The sequence below is a fragment of the Bufo gargarizans genome, chromosome 1 (assembly GCF_014858855.1).
Source record: "Bufo gargarizans isolate SCDJY-AF-19 chromosome 1, ASM1485885v1, whole genome shotgun sequence".
Classification (NCBI taxonomy): domain Eukaryota; kingdom Metazoa; phylum Chordata; class Amphibia; order Anura; family Bufonidae; genus Bufo; species Bufo gargarizans.
The window spans coordinates 707,904,589-707,926,343 of record NC_058080.1 but is presented as its reverse complement, the minus strand read 5'-3'; positions in this window follow the sequence as shown (position 1 = coordinate 707,926,343).

Sequence of the window (21,755 nt, the reverse complement as noted above, 5' to 3'; positions counted from 1 at the left end):
TGTGAAGGATTAGGGGTTAGAAGGGGTTAGAATGAGCTGACTGCAATGCGCTCCTGGGATATGCAGGTGCTTGATTGTCACATGTGATGAGCTTCTGCCCACATATAATGAAGCACTTCGGTCACCGGTAGCAAATACAAGTCCACCCCAGGAACTCTGCTTAACCCAGACAGTTTTTCAAGCTTGCAGACTTGTGTGTATGTGAGGGATCAATAGAAGTAATACTCACAAGTTGCTGGTTCCAAACCATTTTCTTTTTATTTCTTTACTTCATCCCAATATAAAATGGTACATCATGAGGGACGCTGAGACAGACACCGTTCAGACCTCCTCCCCTCCACGCGACGTTTCGGGAGAACACACCCCCTTACTAATACGAGCAGGTAGAGGGGGAGGTGGGGTATTTATAGCACCAACAGCTGATACATAAATACAAACTGTATCCTTTATACAAAATACATAGCCATAAATAACCTTAAAACATGAAAGTGATCAATCGTATAAATGCACTAAAGCTACAAATTTCAATTAACCCTTTAGGTATTAAAGATTGCAGTCTCATTATCCAAAAGGTGTCCCTTTGTAACAATCTCCTACTGTTATCCCCCTCATTGTCTCCACTTTTCACTACCTCCAGGACCTGCCACCCGATGGGCCCAATCATAAAAATGTCGGGCAACCGTATTTGGCACAATGAGGTAAAAAGAACACACAAGTCTGCAAGTTTGAAAGAGCTTCTGCCCACCCCACCAAAGCTGAAGACAGTGGTGGTGCAAATCGGTGAGAAAAGTAATGTAAAAAGGGTTAAAACAACACTGAATAGCAACAATATTGCATTCATATAGTTAACATAATGGTGCACTTTACTTCAGATGTATTTTTTATAATTCAAAAACTGACACCTTTAACTTGTTCCAAAGCTATTTCAATACAATGTCATGTCTGAATTACATTTTCTGTCAATTTTGAGACATAATTTGTCTGCTAATGAACACTTGGCCTTTCCACTTAAGCATTCGACATTACACTTTTCAGTACAGATGGAGAATGTCCCTTTTTACAACATCAGTGTGTTACAATGATCAGTGGTGGATTTTTATTTCTTTGGAGGGGGTGTTGATTTCGACAAACCTGGACTGAAGGATTGTCCAGCTGCCTCTCGTACGAGTGTATCATAGATTAGTTTAAAATGTTGCAGAAAAGTTGTTTTTAAAGAAACAAAGGAAAAAATGTACAGTATACAAAGATCAAAAATGTTTATAATTTAATTTATTAACATTTCTTTTTGAGGGGTGGAAATACACTTGCAGTGACTCGGCAGACCACTTCAAATGGGTAACTTAATGCTGAAGAGTTAAATGTTGTGATTTATTGTTAAGTATATTCAATAAATAGTTAACACTGATAGTCCTAGTTAGGTTGACTGGCTAGATCTGTCCCTCTTGGATTTTAATAGAGCGAGTGTCTAGTTGTCAGATCTAGAGGCACCACGTGGATGTGTGAGCTCCTTAGAAGTAGACCTAGAGAGAAGCCTGGTCCAGGGAATCATCATCTCTGAGGCTGAAAGTTGCTCAATTATCTCCATGAGGGAAAGAGAGCACAGATGATGGAGAACCACTTTAGAGGTCATCCCTGGACAAACAGTAAAGTATTGCTTGTTTATGGCTAAACACTTTACTGATTTGTAGAAAAGGTATACTGCTTCTGTACCAACCACACTTGGACTGGTCATCCAGATCTAATATCTGCACCTCACAACTTGGAAATTGCAGAAACAGTTAATGAGACTGACACTGCACACCTGTGGTTATTTGGGAATATTGTGGAATGTACTTAGAGTGAAACTCAGGGGTGATTACTGCCAACATTGTCGCTGCTAATTCACAGCTATTGGGAAGATTTTATTCTTTGAAATGTGCCTATAGCTGCTTTATATACTAAAACACTATACTATTCAGTAAAAGAGAGACCTATTTATTGTAATCAAACGGGCCTGGATTTTGACTCATTCTTTACCTGGCCATGTAACTGCCCTCCTGCCGCACACCCTGCCATCACACTCATCTAACATCATCAGCCATCAAGGGAACCCCAGCCATCAACAGGGTTGCACCTCTCCTTTCACTGCATGGCCTCAAGGAGCATTGGAGTGTTGGAGTGAGGACAGCCACCATGAACCACCATCACTCCTATCAGTGCCAAAACTACAACTCCTCTCCTCCCAGCTTTCTCCTTGCAGGCTCACTTAACACTCATTGAAAATAAATAAATACATAAATAAATACACAAAATAACGCACCTAGGTAGAAATGCTGGATTGCTGCAAAACTTGTGTAGTTATGTCTAAGGCAGATATATGCAGTAAAGGATTATAGGTGTGGTCTAAATAGACACTGGGTCTTGCCACAGGAGGGCATAAAAGTGCCCCCCAGCTACCCTATAAACAGGCACTAACAAGTTAATTTTATGAAGTGTGCCTTTTGGTGAGATTGGTGACTAGTAGACATGCCATTATGATGTACTCAAATACATTTTGCCCAGTTGACAGACTTGAGAGGAGGCTCATTACTGGACTGAGAGAAACAGGATGATTGTTTTGACGAGTTGCTTGCCTCTGGGCCATTCTGACCTAGCTGTTGGGAGCATCATTTGATCGGCCGACAAGCATGAGCATCTCCCACAGTTTCATTGTCCACCATCCAGACAGAGAAGGCACCTTTATTACACACCCCTGTCTCAGGCGGGACCATTTCCAGGTGCTTAGCAAAAAGAAATTTAGTGCCATTGCGTCTATTGTGTGTCCTGCCATTGTCAAATAGCCACTGTTGTCTTCGTTTTTAGTAGTGTCATGAACAAAAAACCTGGACTGATCTGGACTGGAAATATATTGTCTTTAGTGACAAATCTAAGTTCTGTTTGGGATCCCGCAGCAGTCATGTTTCAGTATGGAGATCACTTTCTAAGCTCTTAAATCTTGCCCTTGCTGTGGAGTGACATACTGCTCCAACTGCTTGTGTGATGATCTGGGGAGCCATCACATATGACAGTCAGTCATCTCTAGTAGTAGTGATATGAGGGACACTAACATCCTGTGGCCAAGTGGCATCCTTCAGCAGGAAAACCCAGCAACATTTTTTCCAGCAATGTCTCTGCCTTGTCACCAGATTTATTTCCAATAGAGCATTTATCGAAACAGTTTGGACGCCAGCTTCAAAAACATACAAGTGTTCAGGATCTATAGGCCCAGCTGCAACATCTGTGGGCAAATGTGTTGCAGGATACAGTAAAGAACCTGTATGCCTCCATAACCAAGCATATATCATCTTGTATTTGGATTTTCAGAAGAGGGTGTCTGGTTCACAAAAAAAGGTTATAAATTGATGGAAACCCCATCAAAATGGTTTGGAAACAGCATTAAGAAGATAGCTGGATGTGTCTTGGACTCCTATTATCTACGACATACAATAGTCAACCACACAAAGGCTATATGCCAAAAGCCAGGTATATGCAAGCTATCAAACCTTACTACAGCAGCCTTGTGCACTATAGGACTTTCCAAACCAGCTCTCATCTGTCTGAGAGCCAGTAAGCCTCAAAGTTACTTCAGATCTGTTGGATGGCTTGGGTGGACCTGCACACCTAGATCAATATAATTAGGGAGACAAAAGTTTTCTGATTGTCCTAACATAATATTCAATAACCTTTTCTATACAGTTTTGTCATGTAAAAACTAATTTGCATAAACATGGGCATATGGGAAAGACATGCAAATGAGCAGAATCTGCCTTGTTTTTCAGCTAAAAAACCATTTGCATGGAAAATGTGCGATCTACACTACTCATGAACAGCACCATCTATTGATTTCATAGTCTTATGACAAGACGATTACTCTTGTCATAAGACTATGAATTCAATAGATGGCGCTGTTCATGAGTAGTGTAGATCGCGCTGTAGAACAGCACTATTTATTGGTTTCATAGTCTTATGACAAGATGATTACTCTTGTCATAGGACTATGAAACCAATAGATGGAGCTGTTCATGAGTCATGAACAGCGCCATCTATTGGTTTCATAGTCTTATGACAAGATTATTAGTGTAGCCGTTTGCAAGGAAAATTTGCGATAAAAATTTGCGATTAGAATATTCGGGATCTACACTTCTCATGAACAGTGCCATCTATTGAATTCATAGTCTTGTCATAAGACTATGAAACCAATAGATGGCGCTGTTCATGAGTCATTACATGCAAGGCAATAGTTCTCAGATACATTGCTGATAGCAGCAATTCGATATACACCTCAGTGTTAGTGCAGGCTATTATAGACTGAGTTCTACATGGTGTGTGGACTCTGTTGAGCAGTGTGCCCCACTTACTATCGCCCTAACAAGATGAACAGCGCCATCTATTGGTTTGATAGTCTTATGACAAGAGTAATTGTCTTTTCATAAGACTATGAAACCAATAGATAGCGTTGTTCATGAGTAGTGTAGATCGCGAATATTCTAATCGCAATTTTTATCGCCAATTTTCTATGCAAAAGGCTACACTAGTAATCTTGTCATAAGACTATGAAACCAATAGATGGCACTGTTCATGAGTAGTGTCGATTGCGAAATTTCCATGCAAATGGTTTTTCAGCTGAGAAACAAGGCAGATTCTGCTCATTTGCATGTCTTTCCCATATGCCCATGTTTATGCAAATTCGTTTTTACATGACAAAACTGTATAGAAAATTTATTGAATATTATGTTAGGACAATCAGTAAAACTTTTTGTCTCCCTAATGATATTGATCTAGGTGCGCAGGTCCACCCAAGCCATCCAACAGATCTGAAGTAACTTTGAGGCTTACTGGCTGGTTTGGAATGTTTCATAGTGCACAAGGTTGCCATTGTAAGGTTTGCTGATTACGCTTGTCATCTGTCTCATGGATAGATTGATGGCTTGCATATACCTGGCTTTTGGCATATAGCCTTTGTGTGGATGTCATAGATAATAGGAGTCCAAGACACAGCCAGCTATCCTCTTTATGCTGTTTCCAAACCATTTTAGACACCCTCTCTTTTTCAGAGCAGGTGCTTGGTTTGATGCTCGGGTCTCCCATTGACTTTCATTGCATTAAAATGTACTCGAGCACCCGCAGTATTAGGATCAGCACCCCTCGGATGTGCCGAACATAGCAATGCTTGAGCCGAACAGCAGTTCGGCCGAGCATGCTCGCTCAACACTAGTGCTTAGTAGGGCAGAACTTCTTAAACTTTTGTACTCAGGCATCACCAATCAAATACGATAATGCAGCATTCATATTACCCCAAACAATGCCAATCAAATACCACCATGCAGCAAACATAATACCCTCAAGCAGCACTAAGTACAACAGTAAAGTACACCATATCTAAGTAATGCTACCACATATCTTCCCAGTATTGCCAAACAAATACCAAAATGCATAATGCAAAATAATTAGAAGCAGCATTGTCCCCCTTCCCCTTTCTCCCATTGGCAGCAGCACTGTACACCTTCCCACTTCTAATATGGAGGAGGAAACAAATAAGGAGGAGGAATCCCTGGGAGGAAGTCCTCTAATAAAGAATTCCATGAATCATAGTCTGGGGGGATATACCCATAATCCAGACACAAAATCAGTTTAGCCCTTTGAAGGTTTATGAGGGAAGAGGGAAAGAAGCAGGAGAGAAAAAAAAAAAACTGGTGAAGATATAGAAGTAAAGGGAAATGAAGAGGAAGGGCGGAAAGTATGATCAGGGGAAGAAAAAAGATGTTAATGTTACAGAAGATTTGTCAGAAAGGGTAGTAAGACCTAAAGAGAAAAGAGAAATGCAGAAAAATAGAAATGTAGTTAAAAAAAAACAGTCAGACAGGATTTTTTCAAGGCCTACAAAAAAGGTACCCCAAAAGGGGATGTAGAGGAGGGAAACTCGCCAAAAAGAAGATTGAACTACAAGAGATAAGGTATAGAAAAGAACAGGAGGTGGGGCATAATAAACAAAATACTGTTGGGCAAAAAATTTATAACCTAAGTAGTGTAGGAAGGAGCAAGGGTCCGTCATTGACGGAAGCTACGTGTCACTGAGGTTTCTGGCCTCGGTGTGATGAGAACCGGTAATTCTGTGTGTCAGTGGCAGCTAGTGCTCGCTGACACTGTTTAACTTAGTGTGGCTGTAAAGCCAATACGGGACGATTCTTATTGGGAGCAGCCAAAGAGCAGGGTGGGTGGCTGTTCCCCTAGTCCAGGCCAGGTTTTGGGCTGGGTTTTAAAAACCCAGCCAGCAGCTCAGCTGGGTGTGGAATGAACCTCCAGGTGATAGTGGGCCTCTGTGTTTTGGGAGCTGAGGAGTTCTGCATACTGCAAGGTTAAGAGCTGCATGAGAGCTGCCAGCTGGAAGCCAGGCTCCCTAAAGCCTGCTGTGGACTGCTAGGTGACGTGTTTTTGAGTTCTGTGGACTTTTGATGTGTGAATTAAGACGAGGATTCCTGCTGTGTGAATTAATACCAGGGCCCTGCCAAGTATTATGTTTCTTTTCTGCCCTTTTTGTGTAAATAAACACTGACTTTTGCTTTTTAACTGTGGTTTTGCCTCTTTATTGCGTCCACTTATCCTGCCTACCAGAGCAAATCCCTACAGTAGTTATACCCTAATTAAAGCAGAACAGGAGATTTTGAAGAAGGGGCTTAAATTCGCCCCTACAGCCTTTTTTCATAAGTTTGAGGCATTTATAGGGGTCCGCAAGTTTATAAGGCGTTTAGCACTTAAGAAATATTATATAAAAAAGGATAATAGTAAGATAGATAAGGAGGAAATATTGGCGGATAATGACTAGAGTTGAGCGAACACCTGGATGTTCGGGTTCGAGAAGTTCGGCCGAACATCCCGGAAATGTTCGGGTTCGGGATCCGAACCCGATCCGAACTTCGTCCCGAACCCGAACCCCATTGAAGTCAATGGGGACCCGAACTTTTCGGCACTAAAAAGGCTGTAAAACAGCCCAGGAAAGAGCTAGAGGGCTGCAAAAGGCAGCAACATGTAGGTAAATCCCCTGCAAACAAATGTGGATAGGGAAATGAATTAAAATAAAAATTAAATAAATAAAAATTAACCAAAATCAATTGGAGAGAGGTTCCATAGCAGAGAATCTGGCTTCCCGTCACCCACCACTGGAACAGTCCATTCTCAGATATTTAGGCCCCGGCACCCAGGCAGAGGAGAGAGGTCCCGTAACAGAGAATCTGTCTTCATGTCAGCAGAGAATTAGTCTGCATGTCATAGCAGAGAATGAGGCTTCACGTCAGCCACCACTGCAACAGTCCATTGGCATATATTTAGGCCCAGCACACACACAGGCAGAGGAGAGAGGTCCCGTAACAGACAATCTGGCTTCATGTCAGCAGAGAATCAGTCTGCATGTCATAGCAGAGAATCAGGCTTCACGTCAGCCACCACTGCAACAGTCCATTGGCATATATTTAGGCCCAGCACACACACAGGCAGAGGAGAGAGGTCCCGTAACAGAGAATCTGGCTTCATGTCAGCAGAGAATCAGTCTGCATGTCATAGCAGAGAATGAGGCTTCACGTCAGCCACCACTGCAACAGTCCATTGGCATATATTTAGGCCTAGCACACAGGCAGAGCAGAGAGGTCCCGTAACAGACAATCTGGCTTCATGTCAGCAGAGAATCAGTCTGCATGTCATAGCAGAGAATCAGGCTTCACGTCAGCCACCACTGCAACAGTCCATTGTCATAAATTTAGGCCCAGCACCCAGGCAGAGGAGAGAGGTCCCGTAACAGACAATCTGGCTTCATGTCAGCAGAGAATTAGTCTGCATGTCATAGCAGAGAATCAGGCTTCATGTCAGCCACCACTGCAACAGTCCATTGGCATATATTTAGGCCCAGCACCCAGGCAGAGGAGGGAGGTCCCGTAACAGAGAATCTGTCTTCATGTCAGCAGAGAATCAGTCTGCATGTCATAGCAGAGAATGAGGCTTCACGTCAGCCACCACTGCAACAGTCCATTGGCATATATTTAGGCCTAGCACACAGGCAGAGCAGAGAGGTCCCGTAACAGACAATCTGGCTTCATGTCAGCAGAGAATCAGTCTGCATGTCATAGCAGAGAATCAGGCTTCACGTCAGCCACCACTGCAACAGTCCATTGGCATATATTTAGGCCTAGCACACAGGCAGAGCAGAGAGGTCCCGTAACAGACAATCTGGCTTCATGTCAGCAGAGAATCAGTCTGCATGTCATAGCAGAGAATGAGGCTTCACGTCAGCCACCACTGCAACAGTCCATTGGCATATATTTAGGCCTAGCACACAGGCAGAGCAGAGAGGTCCCGTAACAGACAATCTGGCTTCATGTCAGCAGAGAATCAGTCTGCATGTCATAGCAGAGAATCAGGCTTCACGTCAGCCACCACTGCAACAGTCCATTGTCATAAATTTAGGCCCAGCACCCAGGCAGAGGAGAGAGGTCCCGTAACAGACAATCTGGCTTCATGTCAGCAGAGAATTAGTCTGCATGTCATAGCAGAGAATCAGGCTTCATGTCAGCCACCACTGCAACAGTCCATTGGCATATATTTAGGCCCAGCACCCAGGCAGAGGAGGGAGGTCCCATAACAGAGAATCTGTCTTCATGTCAGCAGAGAATCAGTCTGCATGTCATAGCAGAGAATGAGGCTTCACGTCAGCCACCACTGCAACAGTCCATTGGCATATATTTAGGCCTAGCACACAGGCAGAGGAGAGGTTCATTCAACTTTGGGTAGCCTCGCAATATAATGGTAAAATGAAAATAAAAATAGGATTGAATGAGGAAGTGCCCTGGAGTCCAATAATATATGGTTATGGGGAGGTAGTTAATGTCTAATCTGGACAAGGGACGGACAGGTCCTGTGGGATCCATGCCTGGTTCATTTTTATGAACGTCAGCTTGTCCACATTGGCTGTAGACAGGCGGCTGCGTTTGTCTGTAATGACGCCCCCTGCCGTGCTGAATACACGTTCAGACAAAACGCTGGCTGCCGGGCAGGCCAGCACCTCCAAGGCATAAAAGGCTAGCTCTGGCCACGTGGACAATTTAGAGACCCAGAAGTTGAATGGGGCCGAACCATCAGTCAGTACGTGGAGGGGTGTGCACACGTACTGTTCCACCATGTTAGTGAAATGTTGCCTCCTGCTAACACGTTGCGTATCAGGTGGTGGTGCAGTTAGCTGTGGCGTGTTGACAAAAGTTTTCCACATCTCTGCCATGCTAACCCTGCCCTCAGAGGAGCTGGCCGTGACACAGCTGCCTTGGCGACCTCTTGCTCCTCCTCTGCCTTGGCCTTGGGCTTCCACTTGTTCCCCTGTGACATTTGGGAATGCTCTCAGTAGCGCGTCTACCAACGTGCGCTTGTACTCGCGCATCTTCCTATCACGCTCCAGTGCAGGAAGTAAGGTGGGCACATTGTCTTTGTAGCGTGGATCCAGCAGGGTGGCAACCCAGTAGTCCGCACAGGTTAAAATGTGGGCAACTCTGCTGTCGTTGCGCAGGCACTGCAGCATGTAGTCGCTCATGTGTGCCAGGCTGCCCAGGGGTAAGGACAAGCTGTCCTCTGTGGGAGGCGTATCGTCATCGTCCTGCCTTTCCCCCCAGCCACGCACCAGTGATGGACCCGAGCTGCGTTGGGTGCCACCCCGCTGTGACCATGCTTCATCCTCATCCTCCTCCACCTCCTCCTCATCCTCGTCCTCCTCGTCCTCCAGTAGTGGGCCCTGGCTGGCCACATTTGTACCTGGCCTCTGCTGTTGCCAAAAACCTCCCTCTGAGTCACTTCGAAGAGACTGGCCTGAAAGTGCTAAAAATGACCCCTCTTCCTCCTCCTCCTCCTCCTCCTCCTGGGCCACCTCCTCTTCCATCATCGCCCTAAGTGTTTTCTCAAGGAGACATAGAAGTGGTATTGTAACGCTGATAACGGTGTCATCGCCACTGGCCATGTTGGTGGAGTACTCGAAACAGCGCAACAGGGCACACAGGTCTCGCATGGAGGCCCAGTCATTGGTGGTGCTGTGGTGCTGTTCTGTAGTGCGACTGACCCGTGCGTGCTGCAGCTGAAACTCCACTATGGCCTGCTGCTGCTCGCACAGTCTGTCCAGCATGTGCAAGGTGGAGTTCCACCTGGTGGGCACGTCGCATATGAGGCGGTGAGCGGGAAGGCCGAAGTTACGCTGTAGCGCAGACAGGCGAGCAGCAGCAGGATGTGAACGCCGGAAGCGCGAACAGACGGCCCGCACTTTATGCAGCAGCTCTGACATGTCGGGGTAGTTGTGAATGAACTTCTGCACCACCAAATTCAGCACATGCGCCAAGCAAGGGATGTGCGTCAAATTGGCTAGTCCCAGAGCTGCAACGAGATTTTGCCCATTATCACACACCACCAGGCCGGGCTTGAGGCTCACCGGCAGCAACCACTCGTCGGTCTGTTGTTCTATACCCCGCCACAACTCCTGTGCGGTGTGGGGCCTGTCCCCCAAACATATGAGTTTCAGAATGGCCTGCTGACGTTTACCCCGGGCTGTGCTGAAGTTGGTGGTGAAGGTGTGTGGCTGACTGGATGAGCAGGTGGAAGAAGAGGAGGAGGAAGCCGAGAAGGAGGAGGTGGCAACAGGAGGCAAAGAATGTTGCCCTGCGATCCTTGGCGGCGGAAGGACGTGCGCCAAACAGCTCTCCGCCTGGGGCCCAGCTGCCACTACATTTACCCAGTGTGCAGTTAGGGAGATATAGCGTCCCTGGCCGTGCTTACTGGTCCACGTATCTGTGGTTAGGTGGACCTTGCCACAGATGGCGTTGCGCAGTGCACACTTGATTTTATCGGATACTTGGTTGTGCAGGGAAGGCACGGCTCTCTTGGAGAAGTAGTGCCGGCTGGGAACAACATACTGTGGGACAGCAAGCGACATGAGCTGTTTGAAGCTGTCTGTTTCCACCAGCCTAAATGACAGCATTTCATAGGCCAGTAGTTTAGAAATGCTGGCATTCAGGGCCAGGGATCGAGGGTGGCTAGGTGGGAATTTACGCTTTCTATCAAATGTTTGTGAGATGGAGAGCTGAACGCTGGCGTGTGACATGGTTGAGACGCTTGGTGACGGAGGTGGTGGTGGTGGTGTTGGTGGTACATCCCCTGTTTGCTGGGCGGCAGGTGCCAACGTTCCTCCAGAGGCGGAGGAAGAGGCCGAGGCGGCAGCAGCAGAATAGGCCGAGGCGGCAGCAGCAGAAGAGGTAGCAGGGGGAGCCTGAGTGACTTCCTTGGTTTTAAGGTGTTTACTCCACTGCAGTTCATGCTTTGCATGCAGGTGCCTGGTCATGCAGGTTGTGCTCAGGTTCAGAACGTTAATGCCTCGCTTCAGGCTCTGATGGCACAGCGTGCAAACCACTCGGGTCTTGTCGTCAGCACATTGTTTGAAGAAGTGCCATGCCAGGGAACTCCTTGAAGCTGCCTTTGGGGTGCTCGGTCCCAGATGGCGGCGGTCAGTAGCAGGCGGAGTCTCTTGGCGGCGGGTGTTCTGCTTTTGCCCACTGCTCCCTCTTTTGCTACGCTGTTGGCTCGGTCTCACCACTGCCTCTTCCTCCGAACTGTGAAAGTCAGTGGCACGACCTTCATTCCATGTGGGGTCTAGGACCTCATCGTCCCCTGCATCGTCTTCCACCCAGTCTTGATCCCTGACCTCCTGTTCAGTCTGCACACTGCAGAAAGACGCAGCAGTTGGCACCTGTGTTTCGTCATCATCAGAGACATGCTGAGGTGGTATTCCCATGTCCTCATTATCAGGAAACATAAGTGGTTGTGCGTCAGTGCATTCTATGTCTTTCACCGCTGGGGAAGGGCTAGGTGGATGCCCTTGGGAAACCCTGCCAGCGGAGTCTTCAAACAGCATAAGAGACTGCTGCATAACTTGAGGCTGAGACAGTTTCCCTGGTATGCATGGGGGTGATGTGACAGACTGATGGGGTTGGTTTTCAGGCGCCATCTGTGCGCTTTCTGCAGAAGACTGGGTGGGAGATAATGTGAACGTGCTGGATCCACTGTCGGCCACCCAATTGACTAATGCCTGTACCTGCTCAGGCCTTACCATCCTTAGAACGGCATTGGGCCCCACCATATATCGCTGTAAATTCTGGCGGCTACTGGGACCTGAGGTAGTTGGTACACTAGGACGTGTGGATGTGGCAGAACGGCCACGTCCTCTCCCAGCACCAGAGGGTCCACTAACACCACCACGACCATGTCCACGTCCGCGTCCCTTACTAGATGTTTTTCTCATTGTTATGGTTCACCACAACAACAAATATATTATTTGGCCCAATGTATTGTATTCAAATTCAGCGGGATATAAATTTGAGGCCTAGTATTTAGGCGCTGGGTGACCGGTATGGATTTAGTGACAGAATTAGACTTGGAAATGCACAGAAGCGTGTGTGTGAAGTTATTCTGAATGACCCTATGTGCACCTTCAATATGATCTACCCTTTTAGGGATAGATTTCAAATAGCTCTGATATAGCAGAAACGACTAAATTATGAAATTGCTAAATTGGGAATTGTTTTTCAACCCAGAACAAAAAATGTGCTTTGACGGACACTAAATAACTTTCCCAGCCACAACAGGACAGCGGTAACGAGAGATTTAGCGGGATATAAATTTGAGGCCTAGTATTTAGGCGCTGGGTGACAGGTATGGGTTTAGTGACAGAATTAGATTTGGAAATGCACAGTAGCGGGTGTGTGAAGTTATTCTGAATGACCCTATGTGCACCTTGAATATTATATACCCTTTTAGGGATAGATTTCAAATAGCTCTGATATAGCAGAAACCACTAAATTATGAAATTGCTAAATTGGGAATTGTATTTCAACCCAGAACAAGAAATGTGCTTGAACGGACACTAAATAACTCGCCCAGCTACAGCACTAGGGACAGATTTAGCGGGATATAAATTTGAGGCCTAGTATTTAGGCGCTGGGTGACAGGTATGGGTTTAGTGCCAGAATTAGACTTGGAAATACACAGTAGCGGGTGTGTGTGAAGTTATTCTGAATGACCCAATGTGCACCTTGAATATTATATACCCTTTTAGGGATAGATTTCAAATAGCTCTGATATAGCAGAAACCACTAAATTATGAAATTGCTAAATTGGGAATTGTATTTCAACCCAGAACAAGAAATGTGCTTGAACGGACACTAAATAACTCGCCCAGCTACAGCACTAAGGACAGATTTAGCGGGATATAAATTTGAGGCCTAGTATTTAGGCGCTGGGTGACAGGTATGGGTTTAGTGCCAGAATTAGACTTGGAAATACACAGTAGCGGGTGTGTGTGAAGTTATTCTGAATGACCCAATGTGCACCTTGAATATTATATACCCTTTTAGGGATAGATTTCAAATAGCTCTGATATAGCAGAAACCACTAAATTATGAAATTGCTAAATTGGGAATTGTATTTCAACCCAGAACAAGAAATGTGCTTGAACGGACACTAAATAACTCGCCCAGCTACAGCACTAAGGACAGATTTAGCGGGATATAAATTTGAGGCCTAGTATTTAGGCGCTGGGTGACAGGTATGGGTTTAGTGCCAGAATTAGACTTGGAAATACACAGTAGCGGGTGTGTGTGAAGTTATTCTGAATGACCCAATGTGCACCTTGAATATTATATACCCTTTTAGGGATAGATTTCAAATAGCTCTGATATAGCAGAAACCACTAAATTATGAAATTGCTAAATTGGGAATTGTATTTCAACCCAGAACAAGAAATGTGCTTGAACGGACACTAAATAACTCGCCCAGCTACAGCACTAAGGACAGATTTAGCGGGATATAAATTTGAGGCCTAGTATTTAGGCGCTGGGTGACAGGTATGGGTTTAGTGCCAGAATTAGACTTGGAAATACACAGTAGCGGGTGTGTGTGAAGTTATTCTGAATGACCCAATGTGCACCTTGAATATTATATACCCTTTTAGGGATAGATTTCAAATAGCTCTGATATAGCAGAAACCACTAAATTATGAAATTGCTAAATTGGGAATTGTATTTCAACCCAGAACAAGAAATGTGCTTGAACGGACACTAAATAACTCGCCCAGCTACAGCACTAAGGACAGATTTAGCGGGATATAAATTTGAGGCCTAGTATTTAGGCGCTGGGTGACAGGTATGGGTTTAGTGCCAGAATTAGACTTGGAAATACACAGTAGCGGGTGTGTGTGAAGTTATTCTGAATGACCCAATGTGCACCTTGAATATTATATACCCTTTTAGGGATAGATTTCAAATAGCTCTGATATAGCAGAAACCACTAAATTATGAAATTGCTAAATTGGGAATTGTATTTCAACCCAGAACAAGAAATGTGCTTGAACGGACACTAAATAACTCGCCCAGCTACAGCACTAGGGACAGATTTAGCGGGATATAAATTTGAGGCCTAGTATTTAGGCGCTGGGTGACAGGTATGGGTTTAGTGCCAGAATTAGACTTGGAAATACACAGTAGCGGGTGTGTGTGAAGTTATTCTGAATGACCCAATGTGCACCTTGAATATTATATACCCTTTTAGGGATAGATTTCAAATAGCTCTGATATAGCAGAAACCACTAAATTATGAAATTGCTAAATTGGGAATTGTATTTCAACCCAGAACAAGAAATGTGCTTGAACGGACACTAAATAACTCGCCCAGCTACAGCACTAAGGACAGATTTAGCGGGATATAAATTTGAGGCCTAGTATTTAGGCGCTGGGTGACCGGTATGGATTTAGTGACAGAATTAGACTGGGATATGGCCAAAAAATAAACAGACTATTGCTGGTTAAATGCACTTGGTGTGACAGCTTCACCCTGATGTAGGCTTTAGCCAAAAAACAACCACACCATTGAGGGTTAAATGCACTTGGTGACAGGCGCAGCTTGCCCCTGATTTAGTATATGGCCAAAAAATGAACAGACTATTGCTGGTTAAATGCACTTGGTGTGACAGCTTCACCCTGATGTAGGCTTTAGCCAAAAAACAACCACACCATTGAGGGTTAAATGCACTTGGTGACAGGCGCAGCTTGCCCCTGATTTTGTATATGGCCAAAAAATGAACAGACTATTGCTGGTTAAATGCACTTGGTGTGACAGCTTCACCCTGATGTAGGCTTTAGCCAAAAAACAACCACACCATTGAGGGTTAAATGCACTTGGTCGCAGCTTGTGCTGGCGCACCACAAGACACAAAATGGCCGCCGATCACCCCAGAAAAATGTGACTGACAAACGGTCTGGGCAGCCTAAAAACAGTGAGCAATTGAGGATCAGCAGCTCAATGATCCACAGCTGCAGATCGATCAGTTAATCAAGTCCTTTGGAGGAGTTAATCTGCCTAATCTCGCCCTACTGTCGCAGCCGCAACCTCTCCCTACGCTAATCAGAGCAGAGTGACGGGCGGCGCTATGTGACTCCAGCTTAAATAGAGGCTGGGTCACATGGTGCTCTGGCCAATCACAGCCATGCCAATAGTAGGCATGGCTGTGATGGCCTCTTGGGGCAAGTAGTATGACGCTTGTTGATTGGCTGCTTTGCAGCCTTTCAAAAAGCGCCAAGAAAGCGTCACAAAAGCGCGAAGAAAGCGACGAACACCGAACCCGAACCCGGACTTTTACGAAAATGTCCGGGTTCGGGTCCGTGTCACGGACACCCCAAAATTCGGTACGAACCCGAACTATACAGTTCGAGTTCGCTCATCCCTAATAATGACCCATTCATACATACTAATCTGAAACCTAAGTCTAAATTTGATCCGCTGAATGAATATTCTACATCAGTGGTCCTCAACTTTAGTCCTCAGGGCCCACCTACCAGTCATGTTTTTATGATTTCCTTAGTATTGGACAGCTGATATAATTGTCCCTGCATCAGGATTTACCACAGGTATTCATTCTGTGGGATACTCCTAAATCCCGACCGGCAAGTGGGCCCTGGGGACTGGAGTTGGGGAACCCTGTTCTACATCATTGAATACTTTTACGAATTTAGTAACGAGAGATATTAGAAAAAATGAAAATATTGAATAAAATAAAATACAAGAGTAATATTACAGGATCTGAACAAAAAGCAATGATTAAGATGCAAGAAAATAATAAAATAATTATCTGCCCAGCAGATAAAGGCAGGGGTATTGTGATATTGAATTGGGACGTGTGATAGAGAGGTGTTAAATATACTAAGTGATACAAAAACCTATAAACTCTTAGAAAGATATCCTATGGAAAGTTTTAAAAAGGAATTAAAAGATCTGGTCAAAAAAGCGAAAGATGAAGGCATTTTACATAAGCATGAGAGCATGTATATCGATATCAAACATCTGAAAATAGCCATCTTTAGAATCCCAAAAAATCCATAAGGATGCAAATAGGCCCCGGGGGAGACCAATAGTGTCAGGGGTGGAGTGCCTTACGAGTGCACCTAAATATGTAGACCAATACCTGCAGCCGTGTGCGCAAGCATTACCGACCTACTTGAATGATACTAAACATGTACTCCAGATTTTAAAAATATCAAGTGGCGAGAGGGTTATATTATGGGTACGTTGGATGTAAAATCGCTATATACAGTGATAAAGAATAAAAAGGGTTGTGCAGCAGCGAAACATTTCATTTATAAAAGAGGCGAACTGTCCAGCACACAAAAAGAATTTATAGGGGAGTGTATTTTATTCATTTTGCAAAATAACTTTTTTAAATACAAAGAGAACTTTTACCTACAGACGTAGGGGACCGCGATGGGGACGAGGTTCGCAACGGGGTTTGCTAATCTTTGTTGGGTGGTGGGAACAAGAATTTATACACCCCAACGGTGAGCTCCGGGCGGGCCTCGTCCTCTGGCTGCGTTTTATTGATGACGTGATTTTTATTTGGGAGAGGGGTGAAATAGCTTTAGGGGGTGAGAGGGGGGAAATAAAAAATAGTTTTATTTAGATTTTACTCCAACTTATGGTACTAAAGAAGTCGACTTTCTGGACCTCACTATTTATACAACTGGGGAAAATATATGTACAAAAACGCATGAAAAGCCCATAGATTCAAATAGTTATATTGCTAGGGAAATCTGCCACCTACCCCGATGGCTGGATAATATACCTAGAAGTCAATTTCTTCGTATTAGAAGAAATTTTACGGAGGTGACTGAATATGAGAGGGAGGCAGAAACACTACAGGATAAGTTTAAATCCAAGGGATATAATGTAGAAAAGCTTAGGGAACAAAAAGATGAGATTATACAAAAAAAAGAGCAAGGATTTTTTCAAGGTAAAAAATCTCATTTTATTCAATATAAATCACATGATCATTACAGGTATTGCTCAAATGGGACAGGACATGGAGACTGAGCCACAAGGGGCTATACAATGTGGAGAATCACAATGGGGGATAATGTGACCACACCCAGCAGAGAACAACAATATACCAGAGGCCGTGAGCAAAAGTGTAGTTGCGGGTGCGAATGCTGATCCCCTAGTATAAAACAACTAATGACTATTGCTCACAACCTCTGTCCGGGGATGCTGTGAGGTGTCAATGGACGGTGCAGTACTACTAATAAAGATGGCATATAACAATGAACTGCAAACCTCTCGTCCCACCCTGATCCAGCTACCAAGTTACCTACCCATGTTGCTGCTGTAGAATGGTAACACAACTCCCCCACTGTTTCAACCTCGACACGTGTTTCGCCACGTAGGCTTCGTCAGGAGGTATATGACGTCCCACCCTGGATCAGGGTGGGACGAGAGGTTTGCAGTTCATTGTTATATGCCATCTTTATTAGTAGTACTGCACCGTCCATTGACACCTCACAGCATCCCCGGACAGAGGTTGTGAGTAGAGTTGAGCGAACACCTGGATGTTCGGGTTCGAGAAGTTCGGCCGAACATCCCGGAAATGTTCGGGTTCGGGATCCGAACCCGATCCGAACTTCGTCCCGAACCCGAACCCCATTGAAGTCAATGGGGACCCGAACTTTTCGGCACTAAAAAGGCTGTAAAACAGCCCAGGAAAGAGCTAGAGGGCTGCAAAAGGCAGCAACATGTAGGTAAATCCCCTGCAAACAAATGTGGATAGGGAAATGAATTAAAATAAAAATTAAATAAATAAAAATTAACCAAAATCAATTGGAGAGAGGTTCCATAGCAGAGAATCTGGCTTCCCGTCACCCACCACTGGAACAGTCCATTCTCAGATATTTAGGCCCCGGCACCCAGGCAGAGGAGAGAGGTCCCGTAACAGAGAATCTGTCTTCATGTCAGCAGAGAATTAGTCTGCATGTCATAGCAGAGAATGAGGCTTCACGTCAGCCACCACTGCAACAGTCCATTGGCATATATTTAGGCCCAGCACACACACAGGCAGAGGAGAGAGGTCCCGTAACAGAGAATCTGGCTTCATGTCAGCAGAGAATCAGTCTGCATGTCATAGCAGAGAATCAGGCTTCACGTCAGCCACCACTGCAACAGTCCATTGTCATAAATTTAGGCCCAGCACCCAGGCAGAGGAGAGAGGTCCCGTAACAGAGAATCTGGCTTCATGTCAGCAGAGAATCAGTCTTCATATCATAGCAGAGAATCAGGCTTCACGTCACCCACCACTGTAAGAGTCAATTTTCATAAATTTAGGCCCAGAACCCAGGCAGAGGAGAAAGGTCCCGTAACAGACAATCTGGCTTCATGTCAGCAGAGAATCAGTCTTCATATCATAGCAGAGAATCAGGCTTCACGTCACCCACCACTGTAAGAGTCAATTTTCATAAATTTAGGCCCAGAACCCAGGCAGAGGAGAAAGGTCCCGTAACAGACAATCTGGCTTCATGTCAGCAGAGAATCAGTCTTCATATCATAGCAGAGAATCAGGCTTCACGTCACCCACCACTGTAAGAGTCAATTTTCATAAATTTAGGCCCAGAACCCAGGCAGAGGAGAAAGGTCCCGTAACAGACAATCTGGCTTCATGTCAGCAGAGAATCAGTCTTCATATCATAGCAGAGAATCAGGCTTCACGTCACCCACCACTGTAAGAGTCAATTTTCATAAATTTAGGCCCAGAACCCAGGCAGAGGAGAAAGGTCCCGTAACAGACAATCTGGCTTCATGTCAGCAGAGAATCAGTCTTCATATCATAGCAGAGAATCAGGCTTCACGTCACCCACCACTGTAAGAGTCAATTTTCATAAATTTAGGCCCAGAACCCAGGCAGAGGAGAAAGGTCCCGTAACAGACAATCTGGCTTCATGTCAGCAGAGAATCAGTCTTCATATCATAGCAGAGAATCAGGCTTCACGTCACCCACCACTGTAAGAGTCAATTTTCATAAATTTAGGCCCAGAACCCAGGCAGAGGAGAAAGGTCCCGTAACAGACAATCTGGCTTCATGTCAGCAGAGAATCAGTCTTCATATCATAGCAGAGAATCAGGCTTCACGTCACCCACCACTGTAAGAGTCAATTTTCATAAATTTAGGCCCAGAACCCAGGTAGAGGAGAAAGGTCCCGTAACAGACAATCTGGCTTCATGACAGCAGAGAATCAGTCTGCATGTCATAGCAGAGAATCAGGCTTCACGTCAGCCACCACTGCAACAGTCCATTGTCATAAATTTAGGCCCAGCACCCAGGCAGAGGAGAGAGGTCCCGTAAAAGAGGATCTGGCTTCATGTCAGCAGAGAATCAGTCTGCATGTCATAGCAGAGAATCAGGCTTCACGTCAGCCACCACTGCAACAGTCCATTGTCATAAATTTAGGCCCAGCACCCAGGCAGAGGAGAGAGGTCCCGTAACAGAGGATCTGGCTTCATGTCAGCAGAGAATCAGTCTGCATGTCATAGCAGAGAATCAGGCTTCACGTCAGCCACCACTGCAACAGTCCATTGTCATAAATTTAGGCCCAGCACCCAGGCAGAGGAGAGAGGTCCCGTAACAGACAATCTGGCTTCATGTCAGCAGAGAATTAGTCTGCATGTCATAGCAGAGAATCAGGCTTCATGTCAGCCACCACTGCAACAGTCCATTGGCATATATTTAGGCCTAGCACACAGGCAGAGGAGAGGTTCATTCAACTTTGGGTAGCATCGCAATATAATGGTAAAATGAAAATAAAAATAGGATTGAATGAGGAAGTGCCCTGGAGTCCAATAATATATGGTTATGGGGAGGTAGTTAATGTCTAATCTGGACAAGGGACGGACAGGTCCTGTGGGATCCATGCCTGGTTCATTTTTATGAACGTCAGCTTGTCCACATTGGCTGTAGACAGGCGGCTGCGTTTGTCTGTAATGACGCCCCCTGCCGTGCTGAATACACGTTCAGACAAAACGCTGGCTGCCGGGCAGGCCAGCACCTCCAAGGCATAAAAGGCTAGCTCTGGCCACGTGGACAATTTAGAGACCCAGAAGTTGAATGGGGCCGAACCATCAGTCAGTACGTGGAGGGGTGTGCACACGTACTGTTCCACCATGTTAGTGAAATGTTGCCTCCTGCTAACACGTTGCGTATCAGGTGGTGGTGCAGTTAGCTGTGGCGTGTTGACAAAAGTTTTCCACATCTCTGCCATGCTAACCCTGCCCTCAGAGGAGCTGGCCGTGACACAGCTGCCTTGGCGACCTCTTGCTCCTCCTCTGCCTTGGCCTTGGGCTTCCACTTGTTCCCCTGTGACATTTGGGAATGCTCTCAGTAGCGCGTCTACCAACGTGCGCTTGTACTCGCGCATCTTCCTATCACGCTCCAGTGCAGGAAGTAAGGTGGGCACATTGTCTTTGTAGCGTGGATCCAGCAGGGTGGCAACCCAGTAGTCCGCACAGGTTAAAATGTGGGCAACTCTGCTGTCGTTGCGCAGGCACTGCAGCATGTAGTCGCTCATGTGTGCCAGGCTGCCCAGGGGTAAGGACAAGCTGTCCTCTGTGGGAGGCGTATCGTCATCGTCCTGCCTTTCCCCCCAGCCACGCACCAGTGATGGACCCGAGCTGCGTTGGGTGCCACCCCGCTGTGACCATGCTTCATCCTCATCCTCCTCCACCTCCTCCTCATCCTCGTCCTCCTCGTCCTCCAGTAGTGGGCCCTGGCTGGCCACATTTGTACCTGGCCTCTGCTGTTGCAAAAAACCTCCCTCTGAGTCACTTCGAAGAGACTGGCCTGAAAGTGCTAAAAATGACCCCTCTTCCTCATCCTCCTCCTCCTCCTCCTGGGCCACCTCCTGTTCCATCATCGCCCTAAGTGTTTTCTCAAGGAGACATAGAAGTGGTATTGTAACGCTGATAACGGTGTCATCGCCACTGGCCATGTTGGTGGAGTACTCGAAACAGCGCAACAGGGCACACAGGTCTCGCATGGAGGCCCAGTCATTGGTGGTGAAGTGGTGCTGTTCTGTAGTGCGACTGACCCGTGCGTGCTGCAGCTGAAACTCCACTATGGCCTGCTGCTGCTCGCACAGTCTGTCCAGCATGTGCAAGGTGGAGTTCCACCTGGTGGGCACGTCGCATATGAGGCGGTGAGCGGGAAGGCCGAAGTTACGCTGTAGCGCAGACAGGCGAGCAGCGGCAGGATGTGAACGCCGGAAGCGCGAACAGACGGCCCGCACTTTATGCAGCAGCTCTGACATGTCGGGGTAGTTGTGAATGAACTTCTGCACCACCAAATTCAGCACATGCGCCAAGCA